Below are 24,791 nucleotides of genomic sequence, written 5' to 3' on the forward strand. Positions count from 1 at the left end.
ATATTTCGTATTCTTTTGCAATACTTGCTGCATAGAATTCCATCACACAGAAGTAACTACCAGAAATTCCTTATTACTTTTGCTAGACACTTAGGGTTTACATTTTTTCCAAAATTATAAATCTTTGCTCACAGCTCTGATGATTTCTCTGGGAACTGACAGCCTAACAGAAGTCATGTCCACTTTAAGACTTTTAACTTACTGAAAAGCTATGTTAAGACCAGAGTGCTGGTCCCCCTGCAACACGTTCACTTACATTGGCTGACGTTTTAATTCTGTGCCAATCTGAGAGGAAGAAATGTCAACTTTTTGTTTCATCTTTTAATGCCAGTCACGTCCCTTTTTTCCCCTTTTACCAGTCACACTGGTTTACTCACAACGCTACAAATCAATCCTGCTCATTCTTAATTTTCCAGCATTGTTCCTGAGACTGTTTCACAAAAAAAGAAAGTTCTCCCCCTTATCCACTTAACCTAACAATTTCTGCCCATCCCAATCCTCCTGCATTTATTGCTTCCAAGAATTTGGCACTTAGGACACCCTTGTCCTTACATTGTTCATGCATGTATATTTCATCTTCAATAAAATATTTAGTCGCTCAAGGGATAGGGCCCTATAAAGTCCCAATATGCTAAGGGCCTGATGTCGCTTAATAATTTAGATTCCAACGGGGCTGCTCTCCAGGGAGGAGAGCAAAGAGCAAATTACCTTAGGGGCTGGGAGTGCAGGAGTCAAACCTTTGAGACTGAAAACAAGAGGGATAGAGACGATTCAGTAGCAGGCATCCAAGCAAGAAAAACTCAAATATTATTCCTAATAATGTCTAATGGCAAATACTGTGTAAGGGCCCAGGCAGTCCGGACAGCCTGCAGTGCCCCAGGATAAAACTAACCCTGAGGGCTGCTGGTCCACAGTGATGCCCTGCCTGGGCTCTGGACACGCCCTATCTCCTTGAAAGCCAACGGGCTGCCCCTGCGCACCGAGGCCCCGCCCAGTCGGCCGCCGATTGGTCCCACCGCCCCTGTGCCGGGTCTCAATTCCGCCCCGAGATTGCCCAGGCCATGCCCACCTGTCCAGCAGCCCTGGACACTTTTTTAGTTTGGGGAATGCTGTGTCCAATAACCAGACTCAGAAGGACTTCCCTGCTCTGCAGGCTCCCAGTTTCTCTGCTCACCTCCGGATAAATTACGGCGTTTCCCACTCCGCGCATGGAGCCTCCCGACCGCCTCGAGCGTCCCCTTCCTTTCCGGCGCTTTCTTGGGTTGCTTCTGGCGGTCCTGGTGTTGCTCCTGTCCTCCTGCTCCGGTAGGACCCTGGGGCGGGTTCGCGCGTCAACCGACAGGCTGGAACTCTGCTCAGTCAGTCGCGCAGGAGGCGCGGGTCCGGGCTGAGTAGGTCCTGCCTGCTTGGGGTAGAGGGAGAGGCTAGGGTTCTTGAGGCGAGGGGTGCAGTGCGCAGATCCCTGGGGTGTGTGGCAGGGGATGCCGGGACCACTTAGAGCCCAAGGTGAAGCTTGTTTGCTGGGATGATGTGCGCAGCCGGCCTGTGCGCACAGGTGCGCAGCGTGTGGCTGCGCCCCCAACAAAAGCGTGCACCGTGTTTTCGGGATTCAGTCCAGTCGGCAAGGGGAGCGCGGACTGGGTGCCCCTGGTAAGGGCTTGCTTTAGCGTGCACGGGTGCGTGGGAGTGTTGCTAGGGCCCGTGCTGTGCCTCCGGTGAGAGTTTAACCTGTGTTCCCTGGGCGGCGCGTTTGGTGCGTTGGTGAGCGGGGTGTTCCTTAGCCCCTGCGCGGTATCTGCGAAAAGTGCTGTGGCGCGTCCGTCCGCTGTGCCCGATGGGCTGGGCAGGCATGGGCTGTGCTGGGCGAACAGGGGCCTGGCCTGGTGCTGTTGGGAGCGTGCTGTGTGCAAGTGGCCTGCCCTTCAGAGTTCAAGGTGGGCAAGACAGCTGTTTGCTTTGAATGGAGTGAGCGTGGACTCGGGGGCTAGGTGGGGCATGTTGGGTGAGAGCAGATTCTCAGTGCCTGGGGTTAGAGAGGGGGGTAAGGGCGCGCCATGCGTTTTGTGCCTTCTGTGAACAGTCTCCGTGTTTCCTGAGATTGTATTGGTTTTGATTTTTAAGTGGCTGCTTTTTGGCGGGGTGGGTGGGTCATCGAGTCATCTTCCTGTTCCCAACCAATATAGACACTGATTCCATTACCTAATGGCTTTTTGACATGGTTTACCTTCTTTTCATTAGTTTGAGTCATGTTTGAGAGATGTGAAGCAACCTAAAAAACGCTGGTAACCAAACCTAGTGAGAGATTAGTATCCTAACAAAGGAATGCAAATTATGTTGATCTGGTTTTCTCCTGCAACTCCTAAACTAAAGCTGTAGGCCCATCCCACTGAATTTGTTTTGTATTTCATTTAATGGAATCAATATTTTTAAAATGCATATTAGGCTAAATCTTTCTCCACTGTGCCGTAGAATGATTATTTTCAATATGAAATTTGTTACAATACATTGTTCACACTGTTGTGTTGGACAGCAGTGGACTTTGAGTACCAAATTTTTCGAATAGCTACTATGAGGGACATATTGCGCTGGGTGTTGTGGTCACGTGGATGAAAGGATTCGGCCATGTTAACTATTAAACACAACAGCACGTGATAGTTACCCGAGAGGTCCACGCAGGGGAGAGGAAGGTGACTGATCACTGCTTCACAGGGGAAGGCAGAAAATTCTTCCCGAAGGAGCTGATGGTTGGATTAAGGAAGACAAGAGTTGAGCAGGAGTCGTAGCTACTGGCCAGGAAGGAAGGGTATTCAGAGCAGAGGAAGCAATGTGAGCAAAGGACCAAGATGTGACACCAGTGGACTGCCAAGCTACTCAGTGTGGCAGAGTAGGGCAAAGGAGGCAAGAAAGAAGGGAAAGGACTAAATCACAGGGTGAGTGATTCTGAAAAGCAACAGCCTCTTCAGAAATCAACAATCACCATCATAAATGCAGACTTGGCCATTAGAACCTGTCCTTTTAGGGCCACTTGAACCTTTTGTTTGACTTGACACAACGTGAATCCAGACTAGGGTTGTTTTAATTTCCCTAGGCACAGTAGCAGACGATTTCTTGAGGACATAATTGCAGACAGAGTTTGTTGGGGTCAGCATGTGGGAGCTCCACATGAGTGGCAGCAGTGGGAAGCAGTTTGGTAGTGGTTTAGCAGTGTGGCCCTGGGAGCCTGGTTGATTGGCCTGCCTCCTAGGTCTGTCATCTAACTGGAATGTATTCTTGGGTTCTGATTGTGATGGGCTGGAAAAGTCTCTAAGCTATGTTAGGAAGCCTTAGACATTATTCTGAGGTCATTGGAGAGCTATTGAAAGGTATCTGTCTTGGAAGAGCCTTGATTACTGTGTCACATAAACGTTGCTCTGGTATCAATGTGAAAAAATGAATTGAATGAAAGGTGACAAGATAGGTATGGAGACCTATTCAGTTACATCATGGCAATCCGGATAAAAAATGACAGTGGCTTGAATGAAAAGTAAAGGATATAACTACGCAGACTAAACGGGCATTTCAGTTGTGGAAACATAACTTGTTTGTTGGGTGTGTGTGTGTAAAGAATCAGATGTGGCGCTTGGGCCTCATTATGTTGTTTGAGATAGTGTGACACCCAAGTAGAGCTGTGTGGGGAGGCAATTGAATATGTAGTTTTGGCAACCCAGCTAGAGATCTGGGATGGAGAGATACCCAGCTGGGAGGCAGTGGTAATGAAGTCACAGGCATGTATACATGCACCCAGGGGAACCCGCAAAATGGAATCACAGGAAGTCCTCAAACAGACTCATCAGGGATATTAACTTGCTATGAGCCAGAGGACAAGCTGCAAACCAGAGTGGTGTGCTCTCCTAAAAGCCAAGGAGAGAGAACTTTTCAGCAGAAGAGAATGAGGACAGAGTGATCAATGGTTCTCATGTTATCAAGAGGGTAACTAAAAGAGGAAGAGACTTTTAGGAGGCATTTAACAAGGAGGAGGCCATTCAATGACTCGGAAAGTAGTTGAAGTGATTTTTGTAGACCTAGAAATGAGTGGCAAGTGAGAAATGAAATTGAAATATGTACATGTCAGAGTCTATGTTTTGCGGAAGCAAAAAAGGTTTTCAATAGATTGGATAGTCGGAGAAGGAGCAAGATGGTCAGGTTTTATTGCAGTTTCAGTTGTAGTCAGATACCATGAATTTCTGGTAATGCCAATCTGGGCAGGGCTGTGGGTATACGTGTACATTAGAGTTAATTTTTTGCAAGGAGGTGTGAATGTACAGAAATTGAGCAGTTCAGTGGCTCCAGTATAGATAATCAATTCAGTTTACTGAAACTCACCTGGAACTTTGGAGAATTTTCTGACTGTACCTATCTAATGATATAATGCCATCTACTGTTACAGTGTATCTTAATATTATTTTAAAAGTATAGCTTAATATTAATTATAAAATATCTAGAAAAATAAGTCAAGATACTGTTTTTTGGAGGTAGGCATGTTTAATTTGCAAATCTCCATAGGAAGAAAATCTAGTGTTCTGAGCAATAGAATAATTTTTTTTTTTGCAATGACGTCTCTCACTCTGTCACCCAGGCTGGAGTGCAGTGGCACCATCTTGGCTCACTGCAAACTCAGCCTCCTGGGTAAAGGCAAGAGGTTTTTAAGGAAAACATCTGACACGTTTCATATTTTCAACGTATTGCCTATAGGTGCATTGCAAGACATGAAATATAAATAAAATATTGGACAATGTATAAATAATTTTAGAATTTAGAATATGACATGAAATGAAATATTTCACTTGATTAGAATTTTCTTGACCAGTCTCTCAATCTGAGGTAGGACCAAGATCCAGAGAATATGAAAAAACGTGCTCCTCAGAGATCAAAATAGATCTGTCTTCTTTGGTCCTTCCCCTATAGAAGAGGCTTCTGCATTCTTGTGGCCCTTTAGGCTTTTACTTGATGTCTCCGTCATCTTATTTTACAAGCCCACAGATAATTTCTGGACGATGAATTGCCATAGTGTTGCAGGATGAGCCTTAGACAGATCTCCTCAGACACTGTAGTGAGGAAGGAAAACACTTTATTCAGCTAGCTATGGAGCATCCATTGACTTGTGTCCAAAAAAGCCAAGCTCCCCAAAAAGCAGTTTCTGTCCCTTTTTAAAGACATGCAACCCAAAGGGGAGCAGAGGTAAAACTGTGTCATTACCCATTGGCTGGACATCTGACCTTACAGTCTATGGCTTTCACTGATTTGCTAATTTACATTTAGTGCATGCAGGAGGGGGGAAGGGAAAGAGCCACAAAAGTTAAACAAAGGAAGTAAATTAGTTAGTGTCAGAGACATTCCTGATGGGGGGTCTGGTTTATGCAAACATGGTGTACATGTACAAGACTCAGGGAAGGTCCTGGGCAGTAGGAAAAACATTCTTTTGCAACATTTTTAAGGCTGATAGAAAACATAGGTACCAGTTACAGAGAGGGGAGTTACTCTTTCAGCCCTCGGGCCCGCCATGGTCAGGCCAGTGAGGTCAGCATCTCGCTGACTTCAGCTTTTTGCTATTTTACTTCTTTTACCAGCAAACAACAGGCAGTAAATAAATGGCTCACCCTCACATTTCATCTCATTTCTCCACTTTGAGACTCTCACTCTTTTACTTTCTTAGTGGGAGTTCTCACCTTCATTCTCACCGTCAGAGTCTTCTTGTGAGACTGGTCGGTAGTGATTCACCTAATAAACTTGTGCTGAGGTTTTCTCCTAGACCAAGGTGGCAGTAAAGCCTTTTACCATCTGAAGAAACAAGAGCATTAAACAAGGGAGCAATAAGCATGCTCCTATTACCAGCAGTATGCCTATAGCAATGGTTTTGAATCCTCCTATAGCCGGAAACCACTGTCCAAACATAGACCCAGGGCCAAACCCATGCCAAACATGCATGGGTGCCTGTGCTGGTTTTATCATGTCTCTTACAATGCTTTTAACTACCTGACCCTGGTCATCTATCTGTAGGCAGCAGCTGGTTAGGCTGAACTTTCCACACACCCCTCCTTCACCTGCCAGCAGATAATCTAAAGCCAGTCTATTCTGGTAGATGGCATTTCTCATCTGGGTTTCCTGTCAGGCCAGGATGGTTAGAGCCTGGCTAGTTGTGTTGGTTAGCATTTCCAGAACAGCTTGTAATCAAATGATTTGGTTAAGCATGTAAATTGGAGTACAATAACCCGACGAGCCATCCTCTGCCCAGGTGGCAGGCCCATAGTACTGGATTATTCTTCCAGGGGGCTACTCATCATCTTTCCAATTGCCTATAACCAGGCCTCATTTATCTCATGAGGTGTAGACAGGAAACCCCAGAATCTCTCCAGTCTTGATGGTAATAAAAAGAAGGAGGGCTTAATAGTACCAATAATACAACTACCTGTCCACTGTTCTGGCAGTTTGGTGTAGCTCTATGCCTACATATCCAGCATAAGCCAGGAGGTGCTACTCAGTCCCTGTGAAGTTCTGGGTGAGTCCAATCAGCCTGCAAACTGGGAAACTTTTGAAAGGGGTTAACTTCAGTTCAGTTTAAACTCCACCAAGTAGTTGTGCCACTGGTTCCACTGTACATTTTTGTCCTAAACAGTCTTGTTTTCCCACCAGGACTGTCATGCCTTTTCCTGTTCTGGCTAAGCAGTATTGCCCAACAATGGAAGTCTTTAAGACACAGAAGTTGTTACTTTGAGTTTTTTGTCCAGAAGTTACATCAGCAACTGGGTCTGCCGGCACAAGCTTGCGTGCCTCCCACAGCCACTGGTCTCCCATAGTGGTCTCTCCACATACATAACAAGAGTGTCCTTTTAAAGTTTTGGCCACATTTTTCAGCCAACTGGAAAAACAAGTTCTTTTCTCTCTTAGAAAGTTCTGGAACTACCTCATTTAGTACATCATAAAAAGTCTGAAACATCAGTTGGGGAAATTGCCTCTGGATTTCTCCCTAGATTAAAATGATAACTTGAGGATCCAGCCCTTTCCCATCAACTCCCATGGACACATATTCCCTTTTCTCCAACAGGGGTCTAGGGGGTTGGCGATTATTAGTTCTAAAGGATTTTAATGGCCAGAGGTGCAGGAGAAGTTACTTTTTCCTTTTTGGAGGTGGACTGGGTTGTTTTTATCATTTTTTCAAGTGGCCCAAATAACACATGACCAGTAATCACAATGTCTGCATACTCCTAGCTCATGATAGATATACTTATGTTCTGCTGTATAACTTCTTTCTCAACTAAGAGAGCACCACCCTAATCCCAGCTTGTTGCTATTAATGGCTGCACAGCCATTAAGGTAATCTGCTTAGGAATTCCCTTTTCCTCAGTCTTAGTAATTACTTTACTTGTATCACTTAGAAAGGGGCTGGTCCTTAACCTTATTTTGAATACTGTGGACACTGAAGGCTCAGATGGGTTATAACAAACATCAAGCTGCCCATTCCCTGGGCTGCACACCTTGTATTGGGTAGCATTATATAAACAAGTTCCTTTTAGAATTTCAGTACATTGATAATAACCATAAACAAGAGGACCTTTGTAATCTTTTGTCCCACCTTAGTGACGTTGTGTATATGCTGGGAGCAATCTTTGGATTGGAGATTTGTATTAATTAAGGTAGTAAGGACACAAGTCCACAGTTCAAAAGAAGGAAGGACCTGTCCCATATGGAAATCCTCATGCTTCGTCTATGCATAGACCAGTCAGCTCCTGGGATGTGACTGGGCAGGACTTGTCTCAGCTCTCAAGGTGATTTTGCACATGTCGTGGAGATCTGGCTTCACTTCCCAGGTTTCCGGTGCTGCAGGTTTCACACAGCTGTGATGGATCCATGCAGGAATTCCCTCAACCTTCACGGAGGTTGGAGTGGTTAAGATGACAATCTGGGGTCCTTCCACCTTGGCCATAGGGGAGCCACGTTCCAGTCCTCAATTCAAACTCAGTTACCTGGTGAGAAAGGGTGAACTGGGGAGAATAAGCTGACAAGACATTTTCATTACCCCATGATGACACTTTTTCTGCTACTTTCCCCAAGGCCCATAATTGCCAGTGGAGTTCAGTCTCTTCGAGTTCCTGGGGGTTGCCGGGAGTCCTTGAAGGATGGGGAGAGGCCTATGGCATAGGATTTCATAAGGGGAATATCCAGTTTTCTTAGAAGGAGTGCATCTAGTCTTAAACAAAACCATAGGGAGGACCTGGACATTTAATCCTATTTCCTGACACACTTTCCCTAACCTATTCTTAATAGTCCGATTCATTTGCTCCACTTTGCTTGAACTCTGAGACCGGTAGGCAGCATGTTACTTCCAGCTGATTCCCAGTATTTTTGCTGTGTTCTGTACTAGGTTAGCTACAGAGGTGGGCCCATTATCTGAACTGACTCATAGGGGCAGTCCAAATCTAGGAATGATGTCTCTTAAAAGCACATGAGTTACCTCATGGGCTTTTTTAGTCTGTGTCGGGTAGGCTTCTACCCATTTAGAGTAGGTACATACCAGAACAAGCAGACACCAGTTATCTCCACACTTGGGCATCTTGGTGAAGTCTACCTACAAGTCTTTAAAGGGAACACTTCTGGGAGGGGACTCAAGATGGCGCTGTGAGAACAACCCAGGATTGGAGCCCGCGTTGAATCCGCAAACGGTGAGTCAGTGCTGCATTTCCAGACTGATCTTTGTTGCCCACAGAACGGGGAAACTCCCAAGTATAAAAAGACACGGGATGCCAGGCAGTAGGTCTGCCTGGCGAAGCCGGCAGCCGGGGCGGCGGCGGCCGGCCCTACCCAGCAATCCCCACAGGGCGCGCTTGTCCGGGTGCCTTGTTGAACCGGCAGCCTGAGACTTGAGAGGGCTGGACTTGAGACTGAACTAGACTTGCACAGTAGCCCAGCCCAGGGGATTGCAGGGACAGATCGTTTGGGATACCCAGTGGGATGAACAAAACCGCGATTTCAAACTATCCCGGGCAGACGGTCCGAGACGCTCTGTGGGGGAGGGGCGTCCACCACTACGTAGGCAACCTGCCCCAACTGATATACACGCCCACTGCTGACGCAGCCAGCCGTTGCCGAGGCAACCCGCCCCAACTGAGATACACGCCCACTGATGACGCAGCCAGCCGTTGCCGAGGCAACCCGTCCCTACTGAGATACACGCCCACTGCTGATGCAGCCTGCCGTTGCTGAGGCAACACGCTACAACGAAGAGACTCCGCCGCAGGGCGTGGCGGAGACCACAGCAGAGCCGGCAGGAACAGCGCGAATCACACAACAGCAGGGTGGAGCCTCGGCAGCCAAACAGTGGCTAGTCTGCCTTCGAGCTGGGCAGGACACCTGATCGGACATCCAAAAATAAAGCCCAAACCCCTCAACACAGAGCATTTGAGAAAAAAAAAAGGGTTGTTTAATGAGCTGTGTTGCAGCAGAATCAAACATAGCAGCTAACAGCCCTGAATGAACAACAGAGTGCACAGCTCAGCAATTAAACCCCTATAAAGTACAAACTGTCTCCTCAAGCAGCTCCCTGACCCCTCTATATCCAAAAGACTGTCATTAGGCAGGCATCATCCTGGGACAAAGAGAGCAGAAAAAGAAACTGGTAGCATCCCTCGCTGTGCCACGGCTACTAGAGGTGCACCCCAGACAAGCAGGGTCTGGAGCGGACCTCAACAGTCGTACAGCGAAGGGGCTAGACTGGTAGAAGGAAAACCAAGCAACAGAAATACTTCATCATCAACATTCTGGGTGTCCACTCAGAGACCCAAACGAAAAGTCAGCAACTACGCAGACGACCAGCGGACAAATCCACAAAGATGGGAAGAAACCAGCGCAAAAAGGAGGAAAACACCCGAAACCAGAACACCTCGCCTCCTAGAAAGGACCAAAACTCCTCACCAGCAAGGGAACAAAGCTGGACGGAGAATGACTGCGACGAAATGACGGAATTAGACTTCAGAAGATGGATAATGAGAAACTTTTGTGAGCTAAAAGATCATGTATTAAATCAATGCAAAGAAACTAAGAACCTTGAAAAAAGATTTGAAAAAAGATTCGAGGAAATGATAACAAGAATGGATACCTTAGAGAGGAATATGAATGAATTAAAGGAGCTGAAAAACACAATACGAGAACTTCACGAAGCAAACGCAAGTTTTAATAGCCGAATTGACCAAGCAGAAGAAAGAATATCTGAAGTCGAAGACCAACTCAATGAAATAAAACGAGAAACCAAGATCAGAGAAAAAAGCGCAAAAAGGAATGAACAAAGTCTCCAAGAAATGTGGGACTATGTGAAAAGACCTAACCTACGTTTGATAGGTGTACCAGAAGGGGACGAAGAGAATGAATCCAAGCTGGAAAATACTCTTCAGGACATCATCCAGGAAAATTTCCCCCACCTAGCAAGACAAGCCAACACTCAATTGCAGGAAATACAGAGAACACCACAAAGATATTCCGCAAGAAGAGCAACCCCAAGGCACATAATCATCAGATTCAACAGGGTTGACATAAAGGAGAGAATACTAAGGGCAGCCAGAGAGAAAGGTCGGGTCACCCACAAAGGGAAGCCCATCAGACTCACAGCAGATCTCTTGGCAGAAACACTACAAGCCAGAAGAGAGTGGGGGCCAATATTCAACATTCTCAAAGAAAAGAACTTTCAACCCAGAATTTCATATCCAGCCAAACTGAGCTTCAGAAGTGAAGGAAGAATAAAATCCTTTGCGAACAAGCAAGTACTCAGAGATTTTGTCACCACCAGGCCTGCTTTACAAGAGCTCCTAAAAGAGGCACTACACATAGAAAGGATCAATCAGTACCAGCCATTCCAAAATCACACTGAATGCTAAAGAGCTTCAACATAATGAAGAATCTACAACAACTAACAGGCAAAACAGCCACTTAGCATCAAAATGGCAGTATCAAATTCACACATAACAATATTAACCCTAAATGTAAATGGACTAAATGCACCAATCAAAAGACACAGACTGGCAAATTGGATAAAAATCCAAAACCCATCAGTGTGCTGTATCCAGGAAACCCATCTCACATGCAAGGAGACACAGAGGCTCAAAATAAAGGGATGGAGGAAGATTTACCAAGCTAATGGAAAGCAAAAAAAAGCAGGAGTTGCAATTCTCATCTCTGATAAAATAGACTTTAAAGCAACAAAGATCAAAAGAGACAAAGAAGGCCATTACATAATGGTAAAAGGATCGATACAACAAGAAGAGCTAACGATCCTAAACATATATGGACCCAACACAGGAGCACCCAGATACATAAGGCAAGATCTTAATGACTTACAGAAGGACTTAGACTCCCACACAATAATAGTGGGAGACTTTAACACTCCACTGTCAATACTAGACAGATCAACCAGACAGAAAATTAACAAGGATAACCATGGCTTGAACTCAGACCTGGAGCAAGCAAACCTGGTGGACATATACAGAACTCTCCACCCCAAATCCACAGAATACACATTCTTCTCAGCACCACATCACACCTACTCTAAAATTGACCACATAATTGGAAGTAAAGCACTGCTCAACAAATGCAAAACAACTGAAATCATAACAAACAGCCTCTCAGACCATAGTGCAATCAAGTTAGAACTCAGAATTCAGAAACCGACCCAGAACCGCACAGCTTCATGGAAACTGAACAACTGGCTCTTGAATGTTGACTGGGTAAACAACGAAATGAAGGCAGAAATAAAGAAGTTCTTCAAAACCAATGAGAACGAAGACACAACGTGCCAGAACCTCTGGGACACATTTAAAGCAGTCTCTAGAGGAAAGTATATAGCAATAAGTGCCCATATGAGGAGAATGGAGAGATCCAAAATTGACACCCTATCGTCAAAATTGAAAGAGCTAGAGGAGCAAGATCAAAAAAACTCAAAACCCAGCAGAAGACAAGAAATTACTAAGATCAGAGCTGAGCTGAAGGAGATTGAGACACGAAAAACCCTTCAAAAAATCAATAAATCCAACAGCTGGTTTTTGGAAAAGATCAACAAAATAGACAGACCACTAGCCAGATTGATTAAAAATAAAAGAGAGAACAACCAAATAGATGCAATAAAAAATGATAAAGGGGAAATCACCACAGATTCCACAGAAATTCAAACCATCATCAGAGAATATTACAAACAACTCTACGCACATAAACTAGTAAACCTGGAAGAAATGGATAAATTCCTGGACTCCTGTGTCCTCCCAAGCCTAAACCAGGAGGAAGCTGAAACTATGAATAGACCAATAACAAGGTCTGAAGTTGAGGCAGCAATTAAGAGCCTACCTCACAAAAAAAGCCCAGGTCCAGACGGGTTCACAGCCGAATTCTACGAGACACACAAGGAGGAGCTGGTACCATTCCTTCTAAAACTATTTCAAACAATCCAAAAAGAGGGAATCCTTCCCAAATCATTTTATGAGACCAACATCATCCTGATACCGAAACCCGGCAGAGACCCAACGAGAAAAGAAAACTTCAGGCCAATATCCATGATGAACATAGATGCAAAAATCTTCAATAAAATATTGGCAAGCCGATTGCAACAGCAAATCAAAAAACTTATTCATCATGATCAAGTAGGATTCATCCCAGGGATGCAAGGCTGGTTCAACATACGCAAGTCTACCAACGTAATTCACCACATAAACAGAACCAAAAACAAAAACCACATGATTATCTCAATTGATGCAGAGAAGGCATTTGACAAAATTCAACAGCCCTTTATGCTAAAAACCCTCAATAAACTCGGTATCGATGGAACGTATCTCAAAGTAATAAAAGCTATTTATGACAAACCAACAGCCAATATCATACTGAATGGGCAAAAACTGGAAGCATTCCCTTTGAAATCTGGTACTAGACAAGGATGCCCTCTCTCACCACTCCTATTCAATATAGTACTGGAGGTTCTAGCCAGAGCAATCAGGCAAGAAAAAGAAATAAAGGGTATTCAAATAGGAAAGGTGGAAGCCAAATTGTCTCTATTTGCAGACGACATGATAGTATACCTAGAAGACCCCATCGCCTCAGCCCAAAAACTCCTGAAACTGATAAACAACTTCAGCAAAGTCTCAGGATATAAAATCAATGTGCAAAAATCACAAGCATTCGTCTACACCAATAACAGACTTAAAGAAAGCCAAATCAAGAGCGAACTGCCATTCGCAATTGCTACAAAAAGAATAAAATACCTTGGAATACAACTCACAAGGAACGTAAGGGACCTCTTCAAGGAGAACTACAAACCACTGCTCAACGCAATCAGAGAGGACACAAACAGATGGAGAAACATTCCATGTTCATGGTTAGGAAGAATTAATATCGTGAAAATGGCTATACTGCCCAAAGTAATTTACAGAATCAACGCTATCCCCATCAAGCTACCATTGACTTTCTTCACAGAACTGGAAAAAACCACCATGAACTTCATATGGAACCAAAAGAGAGCCCGCATAGCCAAGTCAATTCTAAGCAAAAAGAACACAGCGGGGGGCATCACACTACCGGATTTCAAACTATACTACAAGGCTACAGTAATCAAAACAGCATGGTACTGGTACCAAAACAGAGATATAGACCAATGGAACAAAACAGAGGCACCGGAGGCAACACAACATACATACAACTATACAATCTTTGATAAACCTGACAAAAACAAGCAATGGGGCAAGGATTCCATGTTTAACAAATGGTGTTGGGAAAACTGGCTAGCCATGTGCAGAAAGCAGAAACTGGACCCCTTCCTGACACCTTACACTAAAATTAACTCCAGATGGATTAAAGACTTAAACATAAGACCTGGCACCATAAAAACCCTAGAAGGAAATCTAGGCAAAACTATCCAGGACATAGGAGTAGGCAAGGACTTCATGAACAAAACACCAAGAGCATTGGCAACAAAAGCCAAAATAGACAAATGGGACCTAATGAAACTCCACAGCTTCTGCACGGCAAAAGAAACAGTCACTAGAGTGGATCGGCAACCAACAGAATGGGAAAAAATTTTCGCAGTCTACCCATCTGACAAAGGGCTGATATCCAGAATTTACAAACAACTCAAGCAGATTTACAGGAAAAAAACAAACAAGCCCATTCAAAAGTGGGCAAAGGATATGAACAGATACTTTACGAAAGAAGACATATATGAGGCCAACAGTCATATGAAAAAATGCTCATCATCACTGGTCATCAGAGAGATGCAAATCAAAACCACATTGAGATACCATCTCACGCCAGTTAGAATGGCGATCATTAAAAAATCTGGAGACAACAGATGCTGGAGAGGATGTGGAGAAAAAGGAACACTTTTACACTGTTGGTGGGAGTGTAAATTAGTTCAACCATTGTGGAAGACAGTGTGGCGATTCCTCAAGGCCTTAGAAATAGAAATTCCATTTGACCCAGCAATCCCATTACTGGGTATATATCCAAAAGACTATAAATCATTCTACTATAAGGACACGTGTACACGAATGTTCATTGCAGCACTGTTTACAATAGCAAAGACCTGGAATCAACCCAAATGCCCATTGATAATAGACTGGATTGGAAAAATGTGGCACATATACACCATGGAATATTATGCAGCAATCAGAAATGATGAGTTTGTGTCATTTGTAGGGACATGGATGAATCTGGAAAACATCATCCTCAGCAAACTGACACAAGAACAGAAAATGAAGCACCGCATATTCTCACTCATAGGTGGGTGATGAAAAATGAGAACACATGGACACAGAAAGGGGAGTACTAAACACTGGGGTCTATTGGGGGGAAAAGGGGAGGGCCAGTGGGAGGGGGAGGTGGGGAGGGATAGCCTGGAAGAAATGCCAAATGTTGGTGAAGGGGAGAAGAAAAGCAAAGCACACTGCCATGTGTGTACCTACGCAACTGTCTTGCATGCTCTGCTCATGTACCCCAAAACCTATAATCCAATAAAAAATTAAAAAAATAATAATAAAAAAATAAATAAATAAAGGGAACACTTCCAAGCCTGAATTTCTGGTGGGACCGTTGGTCCTTGTCTGGCATTATTCTGCCTGCCCGTCACACACCACTGGGTTACTGTTTTGGCTAGTGCAGACAAATGAGAGATGTAAAAATATCAGCCTAACAGTTTTTCAAGGGACTCTTGACCAAGATGGGAGGTTTCGTGGACAGCCGATACCACCGCTGGTCCCAGCAGATGTGGTACTGCAGCCCATCCATCTGATAGGCATATCCATCCTCCCTCCATTTCTTTTCCAGCTTCCCTTTGGAAGAAGCTTTTTTCCTCCTCAGAGTAGACTGGCACCAGGACAGGAGCCTGGGGCAGTAGGGGAGCTGTGACTGAGCCCAGTAGGGAATGGATGGGGCTTTTCGGGCCTCTGCATCTGTACGAGCATTTTCCTGTGCTACTGTGGTGGAATTTTGCTGGGGTCCCCAGTAGTGTATAACTGCTACCTTCCGGGGCTTCCACACTACCTCCAATAGCTGCAAACTTTCCTGTTGATATTTTCTTTCTTTACCCCCAGAGTTAAACACACCCTTTTCCTTGTACAACACCGCATACACTTAGAGAGTGAGGAATGCATACCAAGACTCAGTAAAGATGTTAACAATTTTTCCTTCACTCAGTTATAGGGCACAAATTAGGGCGATTAACTCTGTTCATTGTGCAGAGGTACCCTGAGGCAGTACCTCTATGGAGGCTTGGCCTCCATAGTTGTGTCTAGAGTTACCACTGCATATCCAACACACTGTTCTCCTTGGGGGCTGACACAACTGCTCCCATCCATATACAGTTCCCAGTCTGCCTGTGCCCACAGTTGATCTTGCAGGTCTGGCTGACTAGAGTAGACTGAGTCCAGCACCTCTATACAATCATCTGTCACTGGGTCCTCAGACACAGGGAGTAGGGTAGCCAGGTTTAGGGTATTACAAACTTCTACGGTTATGTGTGGGTTTTTGCACAACAAGCCCCAGTACCTGGTTAGCCTGCCATTTGTAAGCCAATGGTGGCCCTTCGTGTTCTTCATGGTGACCACAGCATGGGGGACTTTTATTTAAATTTTGTTTCAGGTTAGCTTGTCTGCGTCCTGTGCCAGCAGAGCAGTAGCCACTAGCACCTGTAGGCACAGGGGCCATCCTTTAGAAACCTCATCCAGTTGTTTGGACAGGTACGCCACTGGTCAAGGCCATGGGCCTATGGCCTGGGTGAGGACCCCCACTGCCATCTTTTCTCATGCAGACACATACAGAGTGAAAGTCTTTGTTAACTCTGAGATCCCAAGGGCCAAGGCCGACATCAGAGGGAGAAGGCCTGTCATTGCTCTGGGTTCCACTAGAATGGCTCTGTGGCCTCATACAGAGGTTTGGCTAGAACTGCAAAGTTAGGACAGTTTGCAAAATCCCATGGCCCCCAAGAATCCTCAAACCTGTGTCTGGTTCTTCAGTAACAGCAAGCTGCTGATAACTTGTTTTCTCTCTGGTCTCAGGCTGCGCTGTCCTTGCTGGATAGCAAATCCCAGAAAACGTACCTGTTGTTGACAGATCTGGGCCTTTATCTTGGAAACCATGTATCCACAACTCTCCAGGTTTCTGAACGAGTCAGTTCCCCGGATATACCGTACTGCTGCTGGGTGTTCCAGCAAAAGTTCATTTACATACTGAAGCAGAACACAGCCTAGATCCTTAGCAGAAAACCTTTGAAGGTCCTGGGCCAGTGCTTCCCCGAAAATGGTTAGGGAGTTCTTAAACCCCTGGAGAAGTCAAGTCCATGTGTACTGCATGGTTACACCTGACTCTGGATCTTCCCACTAGAAGGCACACAGTTTCTGGCTCTCAGGGGCTAGCCAGATACTGAAGAAAGCATCTTTTAAGTTCAAGCAAGTGAACCAGCCTCAGCTGGTAGCAGTCTTAGCAACCTATAGAGGTTAGGAACCATGGGGTTTAAAGTCACCGTCATGTCACCTGGTTGACCAGACACAAATCCTGCACCAGCCGATAGTCCTTGGTGCCTGGTTTGGGGATGGGCAGGAGAGGTGTATTCCAAGGAGACTGGCAAGAAACTATGATTCCAAATGCTTTCAAGCATCTGAGATGAACTTGGATTCCCTCAAGGGCCTCCCTCAAAACTGGGTGCTGTCTGTCTTGTCTAACTGGCTGTGCCTCTGGCTTCACTTTGATAATCATTGGGGCCTGGTTCACAGCTAGTCCCAGAAGGTTGTCTTCTGCCCAGACCTGTGACCATTGCTTGGCCAGGGAAGGTCTTATCCCCTGGCCAGGTTCAGTTAAGAAAAGCCTCCATTCTTCTTCCCGAGGGACTGCAAGAGCCATTATGACCACTGTTTGAGGCAATTTTAACTGTAAGGAACCCGGGTTTGTAAAAGTAATGGTGGCTCTTAGTTTGCTTAACAGCTTCCTTCCCAAAAGAGGCAGTGGGTAGTCTGGCATGTACAAGAACTGATGCATAATTTCATGGCCCCCTACAGAGCAGGTTTGTGGTAAGCAGAAGGCCTCTTTCTCTGAAACTCCAGTTGCTCCAATTATATCTTTTGTCTTGATGGACAAAGGGGCTCTTGACTGAGTTACCACCAAATGCTCAGCCCCAGAATCAACAAGGAACTCAATGTCTCTGGCCCCTACTGTCATCCTGACCATGGGCTCCTTAGGGGCAGAGGAGCCTGGTCCCCATCAGTCCAGCAACCCTTCTGCCATGTTGAACACAGCTTCTTCTTCTTTTCCCAAGTCCCCTTGCTCTGGACATGCCTGCTTTTTCTTTAACTGAGGGCACTTAACCTTCCAGTGTCCTATCTCCTTGCAATAGGCACACTGGTTTTTCTGCAAGGGCAGCTGGCCAGACTGACTCTTTTTACTCGGGCCCCCCTTTCCCTGCCCTCTGAGAGGGGGCCTCCCCATGTCTGTGGCTCAGCATTTCATCTAGCTTGTTGCTCATTCTCTCTGCGGGCCTCTCTGCAGCTCACCACCACTTCCCAGTTTACAAAAACCTGGGCTGCTATCTCCAACAACTGAGAGGTACTCATAGCTGCAAACCTAGCCTGCTTCTGAAGCTTTCTTTTGATGTTCTCAGCACTTTGGCTAACTAGGGCCATGTTAACCATTCTCTGATTTTCAGGGCTCTCTGGTCAAATGGTGTGTACATTTGGAAAGCCTTGCATAGTCTCTCAAAGAAATAGCCAGGGCTCTCATCCTTTACTTGCATAACCTCTGACACCTTGTTAAGATTGGTACCTTCTGGGCTCCCCTGTTTAGTCCTTCCATGAGAGCTTCCCTATACTGGATTAGCCTTTCCATGCCCTCTCACTCATTGGGGTCCCAGTGGGGATCCATCCTGGGCAATTGCACTCTAACGTACTCCTGGGGCTTCTGAAATTTGTCTGGGATGTGTTCCTCCAGCCACTTAATTGCTGCCTGAAGCACTCTCCACCTCTCATCTGTATTAAAGAGGTGCCTGTCCTTTTAGGGCAGCTTGAGCCTTTTGTTTGACTTAGCACAACATGAATCCAAACTTGGTTTGTTTTCATTTCCCCAGGCACAGTAGCAGCAATTTCTTGAGTACCTAACTGGAGATAGAATTTGACAGTGTCAGCATTTTTTGAGCATCCACAGAATGGGTAGAGTATAGTAGAAAAAGAAGAACATGGTCCTTGACCCCCAGGAACGTGCCTCCTAAGAGAAGACAGTGTGAAGTGACAAGCTGTCAGAAGTCAGTGTTTTAAACTATGGAAGAACAATCTGAAGAGTGCTCTGTACTGTAGAATACTTATTAGAGGAGAAATTGCTTTTGAAACAAATTTAGAAAAATCTGTGGAAAGATGCATCTACATATATTTTAAGGCCAAAAACATTAATGCTGTCTCTTCAGTTTACTGTTGAATGTTTATTCCCAAACAAACCGAAAGCTAATAGGATGTTCTTTAAAACATGCAAGTCCCATTTCCTCCACTATTACCAGCATTCAGGTAAAACCATGAAACAAACATGTAAAATCTTGTCAAGGGCCTTCTCTTTTTTATTTTTTCTGTTTTCTTTCTATTTTTTCTGTACTGTCTATCTGGTGACAGACCACAGACCATGGCTGATTAAAGTGATATCAGGACTTCATCTTTATGTCCCTATTCTCTTACCCCTAGATGCCTGTGAAGAACCACCAACATTTGAAGCTGTGGAACTCATTAGTAAACCAAAACTCTATTATGAGGCTGGGAATGAGTAGATTATAAATGTAAAATATGATACTTGTACATACCTCCTCTTGCCACCCATACTATTTGTGATTGGAATCACACATGGCTACCTGTCTCAGATGAGCGCTGTTATAGTAAATAAGCCTCTTGTTTTTGTTTTCTGCTTGCTCTAGAGATTTACATACATTTTAGGGCACATATTCCACTATTTAGATGAAGATTTTTTTCTTGTGAAGTGAGCTTTAAGATAGCAATGTATTTTTGCAGCCTTTGAGAAATTGAAATCTCCAAGAAATTTTTTCATGGCAGTAGATCACCTGGATGAACGTAAATCTTAAGCTTGCCCTTATAATAGGTGAATAGGGAAAATAATAATCCCATGAGGGAGGCAGAGGTGGGCAGATCATGAGGTCAGGAAACTGAGACCAGCCTGGCCAACATGGTGAAATCTTATCTCTACTAAAAGTACAAAAATGAGCTGGGTGTGGTGGCACATGCGTGTAGTCCCAACTACTCAGGAGGCCGAGGCAGAAGAATCACTTGAATCCAGGAGGCAGAGGTCGTAGTGAGCCAAGATTATGCCACTGCACTCCGGCCTGGGTGACAGAGCAAGCAAGTAAGCAAGCAGGGAGGGAGGGAGGGAAGGAGGGAAGGAAAGGAAGGAAAGGAGGGAGCAAGGCAGAATTTTGATTTTGATTCAGATCTGTTTTGAAACTAGATTGAAAAATCTCACAACTATTTTCTTTTAGGAAAAACATGTCCATATATAGGGGATCCTTTACATGGCTAAGCAGTCCTTGCAAATGGGATTTATAAGTTTGGTTATCAGACATACTTTATTTGTGATGAGGGGTAAGTTGCTCCGGAGAGGAAATAAGGGAAATGTTAGTAATTTGATTTTTGTTTTGCTTCTCTTCTTAAGCATTCATATAAATTTGATTTAATTTTGCTTTCTATGTGACAAGTTATACTTCTAGCTAAACAATTCTTGGATGTTTTATGGAAACAGCAAAGATATATAGTAAATAGAAAGCAATTGGTATTGAAGGAAAGCAAAACTACTTGCTATACCTGACAAGAAGTCTGTTATAAGCATTAAGAATGTAGTAATTGTGAGAATTTATCCTTCACAACTGAGTGTCCACTGTTTAATTCTGCCAACTCTTAGACTTGAAGTAGGGGTAACAGAAATGAGAAGTAGAATTTCCAACTAAAGATACACTTGTATCCTGGTTAGCCTTTACCATCATGATGATCAAATCTCTCAGTTGAAAAATCTTATTTTTGAGACTGCTACAGCATGAAGCATCTCAAGAACAAGCACTGAGCACTCAATAATCACCTTTGTTCTGTAGGGCTTTTAAAGTCATATGTATTGGGGATACTGGACATTGAAGTGAAATGTGCATTTAGAGAGTAAGTGTAATTTTCTGTCCATTTTCTGTCACTATAACAGAATACTTGAGGCTATATAAGAAAGAAAAGAAATTTATTTGGCTTATATTTCTGGAGGCTGGGAAGTTCAAGGGCATGGCAATAGTGTCTGGCAAGGGCTTTCACGCTGCATCATAACATGCTGGAAAGTGAAAGGAAAATTTAGCACATGCAAAAAAGACAAAGCACAAGGGAGGAGCTTCTCACTTGATAACAATCTGCTCTTGTGGTAATGAATCCAAGCCCAAAAGGATGAGAACTCACTCCCTCAAGAATTAATGAAGACCCTTTAGAAAGGCATTATCCCTCTTAATGACCCAATCATTTCTTAACAGCCCCACCACCTCTCACTGCTGTTACACTGGCAATTAAATTTTGATATGAGTTTTGATAGAGACAAACCAGACTCAAACAATAACAATAATACACTATAATTTAGAAAAAATAAGTGAGTCTTGGAGGAAGAGTCAGCTGTGACTATGTAAGGCAGTATTACTGATAGTTTTTAAATTTTGGTCAAGTAGAAATATTAGAATATTCAGTGAATAGTTACATAGAGCTTGCTAGGCCCTCTGAGGGATACCAAAAGTTTAAGACATGGACCCTCCTCAAAGAAGTTCTAACATTATTGAGAAATACTATATACTGAGAGCTATCAAAGCAAATTCTAAATGAGAAATCCCAAATAAGTAGAATTATTCATGATAATTACAAGACTCCAGAAGGAGGAGAGATTCCTGTGAATTTAAATCAGGGAAGTTTCATAGAGTATAGGGGTATACTCAATGAGAGTATTCCTATACTCAGTGAGCTATTTCTAGAAAGACATTCTGTTTTAAATAAGAGGCTAGGCAGACAGGCACAGCAGATTTATTTAAACATTTTTGCTCTCAGCCAATATATATTAAAATCAAGAAACTCTTTATTTGCTTAAATTGCAGATTTATTTAGCACTTTCTTTATATAGTATGTTGTTTAAGAAACCACCCCCTCAAACTACAGCAGTGTAGAAAAGCAACCATATAAAAAGTTCCTTCATCATTACGTGTGTCTTATTTATTGCTACACCAAACACTAACCCTTTCTTTCCTCATTTAGTTATTACTTACTTGGTAAACAAATTCTATATTGTGAACCTAAAGGATCAGTAAAAGTTTGGAGCAGTAAGCCCCCAATATGTGAAAGTAAGCAAATTATTTTTATTTTAAATTTAGACAAGTAGTTCTCAAAGTTTTTTTTGCCTCGCGGGACCCTTTACTCTTTAACAAAGATCCCAAAGAGCTTTCTTTCATGTGGGTTATATCTATTGGTATTTATCATGTTGGAATTCAAGCTGAGAGGTTTTAAACATAATTATTGATTCTTTTTGGTTTTGTTTTTCCTAAGACAGGGTCTCACTCTGTTTCCCAGGCTGGAGTGCAGTGGCACAATAGCTCACTGCAACCTCAGCCTCCCAAGTAGCTGGGACTACAGGCTCGTGCCACCATGCCTGGCTTTTTGTAATTTATTTAGAGATGGAATTTTGCCATGTCGCCCAGGCTAATCTTGAATGTCCACACTCAACCAATCTGCTCCTGTGGGCCTCTCAAATTGCTGACATTACAAACGCGAGCCACCACACCTGGCCTGATTAATTTTTAAGAATAGCTGCAATATGCACTAACATATGTAACATTTTTCATTTTTTAATGAAAAATAATTTTCTAAAACAAAATAAAATTACTGAGAACAATGGCATAGTTCACATTTTTTGCACATCTCTTCAACATCTGGCTTAAAGAAAAACTTGGATTTGGGCTGTTGTGTTATCATACATATGTAGACTTTGAAAAAATATCACTATACACTTGTAAGGATGAAAGTAAAAAAAAAAACCAATATTTTGGTGGTATTGTGAACCACCAATTTAGAAAATGGATATATTTATAAATTGCAAAGGATTTCTCAACCACCCACTCCATTAAGCATATTTTCTCATTAAATTGTCAGCATTTCTTACGATGACTAAAACAAAACTTAGCATGGCCTTGCAAAGAAATAAAGGTATATTAGTCCGTTTTCATATAAAGAAATACCTGAGACTGGGTCATTTATAAAGAAAAGAGGGTTAATTGGCTCATGGTTCTACAAGCTGTACAGGAAGCATGATGCTGGCATCAGCTGGGGGTTTGGGGAAGCCTCAGGAAATTTAACCATTGAAAAAGGCAAAAGGGGAAGAAGGTGTCTCACACGGCAGGAGCAGGAGCAAGGTGGGGAGAACGGGAAGTGTTGCACACTTTTAAACAACCAGATCTCCCAAGAACTCAGTATCATGAGAACAGCACCAAGGGGATGGTGGGTGCTAAACCATTCATGAGAAATTTACGCACATGGTCCCACCGCCTCCCACCAGGCCACACCTCCAACACTGTGGACCGCAATTCGACATGAGATTTGGTGGGGACCACAGATGCAGACCATATCAATGGGTATTTACACTTTAAGAAAATGAGATTTGTTCTGAAAGTTAGTCAATACATTAATGGTTTGAATTTGGGATATTTGCTCATAGAAATCTTCTTTTAAATCAATACTGAATTCACAACCAGCTTGTAGAAACCCTATATTGATGAATGTATTGAAAGTCTAGAAAGTTTACTAATGTTGTCTTAATCTTTTATACTTCCTTCCCTCTTTTTCCACATTTTTAAGAGATTTTGTGTAAACCACCTCCAAAAATAAACAATGGAAAACACACCTTTAGTGATGTAGAAGTATTCGAATATCTTGATGCAGTAACTTATAGTTGTGATCCTGCGCCTGGACCAGATCCATTTTCCCTTATTGGAGAGAGCACGATTTACTGTCGTGACAATTCAGTATGGAGTGACGACGCTCCAGACTGTAAAGGTAATCTTTCAGTGTATTTCCTTCTTCATTCGCACATCCTCTGGAATAATTTTGTAAATAGTTTTATCTGTAACTAAACAAAGCAGGCGTCTGCACTTCCTCCTGCTGTATGATTGATTTCGAATATATTTTAATACAGGTCAGTTCAAGTCAAAAAACAGTTCCAGCTACAGAGTTCCCTGTTTCTCACCTTCACATGTTCTTGGCATTTCATTTTAAAGAGTGTGAACTACTGTGTATATGCATGAGTTAAAAGTTTTTGTTTGAAAGAACCAAAAAAATGAAATAAAATAAAATAAAACAACACACACTGGCTTAAAAATAAGAAAGTTTGATCTTATATTACAAGAAATCTAAGAGTTCTGGCCATGGTAATGGTAGACTGTAACAGACAAGCCTCTCACCAATAAAGATGATAAACTCCGGATTAAAAAAAAATTTTTTTTAAGACCAGATGTTTAAGGCACTGGAGAGTGACCAAAAGTAGAAAGACCCTGCAGGGGACTTACCCATTTAAAGAAAGAAATGACTGTATAACTGTAATTTAAAAGTATGTACTTCCCGAGTGGCGTACGGGATCCAGCCAAGGAAGCTCTGGCCAATCTATAGCCCTCTGCCCCTTACTGGCTCCTCTGCTGATTCCAGCAGGGTCTGCAGCCCCAGGCCCATCCCCTTCCTTCTCCTCTGCGGAGGGCAGCCCGGAGGCTGGTGTCAGAGGGAGTTAGGGCTCTCCTCAAAGGCTTTTTGAAATTGGGCCAGTCTTGACTTCTCGACAGCCCTGCGCCCCTATCCCTTTTTGTATCTCCTGGAGGACCGCGAGCCGCAGCTGCAGCAATGTCGTTTAAATTTAGGCAGATGAATTTTTTAGAATATATTTTGAGCAACAAATATTCTTAAGATAATACTTTAAACGTTTTATATTTTATGTCTAACATATTTTTTTTCTAGAAACATCCCGTGCTGCTGCTACATTAGAGCCTACACAGCTGCAGTTGGTGCGTTTCATTCTTTTAGGTATAAGTAAGGGTTTTTATTTTGCAGTGAGTTTCGCTGCATTCTGAGTCAACAGTTTTAACATATGATTTTTGGTTTTTTTTTTTTACTTTAAATGTGAAAACCTTCTCAATTATGTTCTGTGTTACAGTGAGAGATTGGTCAAAATGGGGAACCACACACAGCTGCTACCTTTTTTTGTTGTTGTCA

General features: G+C 43.4%; 1 protein-coding gene, 1 long non-coding RNA gene and 1 pseudogene across 9 annotated transcripts in view; 2 read left to right on the forward strand and 1 right to left on the reverse strand.

The window, feature by feature from the left end:
- CR1 (complement C3b/C4b receptor 1 (Knops blood group)) overlaps positions 1 to 24,791 on the forward strand; it is a 178,290-nt gene that overhangs the window by 92,797 nt on the left and 60,702 nt on the right. The window lies entirely within an intron of this gene.
- Positions 1,097 to 23,160, forward strand: LOC144580409 (membrane cofactor protein-like; annotated as a pseudogene).
- LOC128930229 (uncharacterized) overlaps positions 4,502 to 24,791 on the reverse strand; it is a 97,121-nt gene continuing 76,831 nt past the window's right edge. For 4 of the 8 annotated variants that reach the window (XR_013529887.1, XR_013529886.1, XR_013529889.1 and 1 more), the window contains one exon: positions 4,502 to 8,000. This is a non-coding gene — a long non-coding RNA (uncharacterized LOC128930229). The remainder of the gene's footprint in view (positions 8,001 to 24,791) is intronic. The other 4 variants (XR_013529890.1, XR_013529892.1, XR_013529888.1 and 1 more) reach the window with 4 other exon arrangements.

Source organism: Callithrix jacchus, chromosome 19 (genome assembly GCF_049354715.1).
Source record: "Callithrix jacchus isolate 240 chromosome 19, calJac240_pri, whole genome shotgun sequence".
NCBI classification, from domain to species: Eukaryota; Metazoa; Chordata; class Mammalia; order Primates; family Cebidae; genus Callithrix; species Callithrix jacchus.